The 4,715-nt window shown below is 35.4% G+C and overlaps 1 pseudogene; it reads right to left on the bottom strand.

The window, feature by feature from the left end:
• Nucleotides 1–362: 362 nt before the first annotated feature.
• LOC143598067 (proline transporter 2-like) lies at nucleotides 363–4,317 on the bottom strand (annotated as a pseudogene).
• Between the last annotated feature and the right edge of the window lie 398 nt (nucleotides 4,318–4,715).

Genomic DNA, 4,715 nt, shown 5'->3' with positions numbered 1-4,715 from the left:
GTTTTTTTAACAATCATGGATTTTTCCAAGCATGTTCAACTCTGTAGGTCTCGTCTCATCTATAGCCAGCACACCTAAAATGCATTGATGGTGTTTGACACATGGCATTTCTTAGCAATCTAACATATCTCATACCCACAGGCCACAGCAGGTTTTGAATTTGCCTAGAGTGCCACAATATGTGAACCAAGCTAATTGCTTCCATCATGTGAATTTCAACATAAATTATATATTGCCACTTAGCATTGTTAATTTTCTGTGTTTCCCTTCTAATGTTTTGAATTCAAATCGTGAATGATGTAGTGTTTTATGTTAATTTGATTAGAGGTGACGCGGGTCCGACACATTGAGCTAGCATGTCAAAGATTATTGAAAAAGAAAACATTTGTTATTTGATAATCGTTAGGCCTTCATTTGATCCGGGAGAATCTTAACTATTATTTCTTTTATTAATTATTTTGGCCTTAAAGTTTCATACTCTTAAATTTGGTCCCATAATATATTTTGAAAGGAAAGTAAGTCACACTCAAAGATAAGCTTTGATGGACGGGTCACACAAAAGCTTCAACAAATTGAACTTTGATGAGCAAAAGATTTCCCAATAGGATAAGCACACACAAAAGAGGTCAATTATTGTATGGCTTCCTAGTGCCCAAAATAACAATAATTCCAATATGATTGCAATCATGTGGCCTCAAATTAGACTCCAACTTGTTGGCAAGACCGCTCACTTTATCTTTGTTAAAGGTGTTTTACATATTTGATTAACATGTAAACTTTTTTTATTAGTATGCAATAAAATCTTTTGTTGCAATATTATTTTGCAAGAATAAGTTGAAAAGAAGATGTTACATTGGAAGAATAAGCGAACCCACATAGAATTGTCTGGTTTATAAAAGGTCAGTTAATGTCATTTGACAACACAAACACAAAACTAGCCTTTTGTATCCTGGTAATTAAGAAGCCAAGTATTTCATAATATCAGCATTTGAGCAAATGAAATGGCACTTGAAAAGCCATATGCCTAATGTTCCTGACTATTCTTTCGAACAAATCTATCATGCATCAGCGAAAAAATGGTATTCCTTAAGGTTGTTTACAATCAGTCTGATAGCAGATATTGTAGTCGCAATCGTGAGGAGAGAAAACAGGACGATAATTCCCCCGTGCCAGACCGTCTTCTCCAATCTTTTTGACTTTCTTTTCACCTTTCAATGAAAAAAATATGCATTAATCCTTTTTTTTCTAATGCTTGAACTGTATTGTATATTATTTGTATATATATTATTTACCTTGAAATATATCATGCTTGGGAATATAAAGGTAAAGGGATGAGAGAAAATGATCCAAGCAAGTTCACAAAGTCCCCCATAAATGGGAATGCTGCTGTCACCAATGTATTGCCTGTAAAGACCATTGCTCGACGAGCAGTAGGTTCTTAATGTTTTCACTTGAATGAATGCTTTCGTCAAGCCTCAGAAATTTGGTGTCGAGAGTCTCATGAATCGGTGCAATAAACATCTGAACAAGAATGGGGATTAAACATTAAACAGACTGAAAGTCACCTCGGAAGTGTACGTTTAATGTGTCCAATTATCCCCATCTGATTTCACACCGTCAAACGGCTATCCACAAAAAGAAAAATAAAAAAAAAAGAGAAACTTTGAAAAATAATTGGTCAGACGATCGTTTGAACCGACTACATGGTGTCAAACTTCGGAAAAAAAAAATTGGTCAAATGGCTATTCCGAACGTAGACAAACAAACTTTGAAATTATTTGTCAAAACGGCCGTCCGGCCTCTATCCGGAAGGTTGTTATATACGGCGTGGGATTAGATGTCAGATGGTGTGTGAATAGCTGACCCCTTAAAAAATGGACAAAAGTGTACCGAGTCAACCCAACCCAATCTGTAACTAACCGGATGCTAAAATTTTCCAACCAGAATCTTTTTTTTTTTTTATCACGTCAAAAAGTGAAACAATAGAAGAAGGCTTACATGTTGTGATATTATAGATTGAATAAAGGTGATAGCGTTGATAGTAACATTAGCCCATTTTGGGGCCACTGAGCTCTTCAGGCAAATAGGTAGATACAGATGAACCATAGGCCCAGTACCCTACAATGCTCACACCATAATAGAATAATAGTCCCACACTGTATTGTAAATATAAGGCTTTCCTCATGTTTGTGATAGCCGGTTTACGGAGCGTAGACTGCAATTCAGATCATATTTATGGTGCAAGTCAGATAATATAAATGGATGGCATTTCAAGATTAAGTAAACTAGTTGCTTTCCTCCGCACGAGAGGCGGCGAAAATTCAGTTTCGGTTGGTATACACTTTTTGGTTCATACAACCCACATAACTTGCACTACAACAAATTACTTGATTGTACACACTTTTGGTCTAATGAATTCAGTGCCACAAATTGATCTACGCTCTTTTAGCTCAGACAAATTACATAGTTCTCCGCTAAACAATTAGTGATTATCTTCTCTATAGCCATTCTAGTCATTTTGGTTATTTATCTTTGTTTTCGTGCTTATACAAGCGAACATGTCTTTACACATTTATAAGAGTTAATGTTATCTCAAAATCACCTTTTAATATGGATATATGTTTACCTGTAGTTCTGGTAGTATACCACTTGTGTTGCAAACAATAATGGCTGATATCGCACCAAAACCGTTCATCACTTTGGAGAAGTTGCTTCCGCTAATGTCATAATTTCTGTCTTTGTTTGATCTTCCTTAAGAGAATATCAACATAGCAATCCAAAAGAGCATCAAACATTAACATAATAAAATGTACACTTGTAACCAAAAGGCTAACATTTAACTTAGGTAGGACTTTATTAGGGTGCTACTAAACGTACGCCCTCTCACAACTTGTGGGTAAACCCCAATTATCCCTCTCACAAGGGGGGTATGTAAAGGGGGTGCGTTTAGACACACCCATTATATATACTTCCTGATTTCATCGTAGTGTAGGAAGCTAAACGTCTCGTTTAAGGAAATCCAAATGATCAAAGTAGATCTGATAAGTAGGCAAAGGGTTCAGGTTAACACTATATATGTGGTTTTTTTTTTGTTTGGGGTCATGTTAGGTTGAGCTTAAAGTTCCTTTAGTAGTTTTTAGGGATTACCCAACCTTGAAAACTAGTTAAGAATTACACTAGACTCCTTACATAGCAAAAAAGATGACACCTACCATCTCGAAATAGTACCACAAGAAGAATCATAATATAAGTGAAGGTTAGAACCACAGAAATTCCTAACCATCTTCTCATTGATGACAACGTAGGAACCAAAAGTGCGAATACAAAGTAGGCAACACCGGTTATCACTATGAAACATTGTAGTCTCAAAGGTGAATCACTAAATTCTGAATTGATTTCCTGCAACCATTAACTACCGTTACGTTTGACCAAGCATTGTTTCAATTAATCACAGTGATAATACCTTAAGGGCTTTCCCTCCAAGAAGTAAGAACCCCATGTTCCCGAGAAGAAGGATCGAAAACTGAAGAACCCAGGTTACATAATACATTTCCCTCCCTTTACAAGTTGAAAACATACTATTAGAAAATATTAATATTAAGGTAGTTGGTTCAAGTATAAGTGACAATAATTTCAAACCTCTAACTTTAAAATTGCATTTTATCTCAAATTGGTCAAAGTATTAGAAAATAATTATTGTTTAGGAGGGGAATGGGTGAAGTTTATTTTACTAAATGGAGCTCATCCATTTATTGTTCACAACTCATACTAGCAAAAGGACATAATTTTAGTTTAAGTTCAAAGTTGTGTGACATAATTTTAGTTTAAGTTCAAAGTTGTGTGGACAATCCACCGTAAGAATGGACAGAATAACTAACCAAAAAGATAGCCCATAAGATCTCGGTATCTAATAAAACGTTTTCCATCGACAAAATGAAATTCAGATAAGAGCCAGTTAGCGTAGGCCGTAAATAGCCCCATAACTATCAAGCTAGTATGCCCCAGGTCCACCTAGAGGCACCAACATCAGGTTTGAAAAGCTTAATATGTATCCACAGTTGAAACTTGTTATTAGCAGTAAACCAACTTGACCAAACGAGTCTGCAATGTACAAGTGAATGGATATTCATGACTATTCATTAATGAACACAAATGAATAATTGATAATATAAGTATATAACTCTATGGCTAAGTGAACATGACCATGGTCGATGGTGTGGGCCGATTCTAGATCTTTAACTGGACCAGGACCGCCTTTTAGTGGACTTGTGGGTCGACTTGTAGTGATCTGCCGGCGCTGTTTGCTTCTGAGTCCATTGTTATAAACAAAATTCAAGATTCAGAAAATGTAAGAACCATTATGGTAGGTAGTTGTAGAAAGTTATGAATTTAAGGTTGATTTTTTACTTAGGCCTGCCAATTATTATTTAATTAGTAATTTGGTTTCCCGGTGACTAAAAGACTAGATGATTTTGACCGTTAATGTTTCTTTGATTAAAATATGTTGAATTTAACCGGTGTAGGTGCCTCCTTTTGATTTATATTTTTTTTTTGTGGTGTTGTTGTGAACGGCGATTTATATTTGGCTTGTGATAAATTACCCTGCCAATATAAAACGATATATAATGCTAAAGTGCAATACAAATCAGTTGATTCTACTAGAAAATACGCCATTTTTCTATGAAAATTTTGAACTGATTTCTTACCTCATATTT

The sequence above is a fragment of the Bidens hawaiensis genome, unplaced genomic scaffold (genome assembly GCF_021521415.1).
Source record: "Bidens hawaiensis isolate Kalapana, Puna unplaced genomic scaffold, B.hawaiensis_p1.1 tig00049612_1, whole genome shotgun sequence".
Classification (NCBI taxonomy): domain Eukaryota; kingdom Viridiplantae; phylum Streptophyta; class Magnoliopsida; order Asterales; family Asteraceae; genus Bidens; species Bidens hawaiensis.
This window is presented reverse-complemented; position numbering and strand designations above follow the sequence as displayed.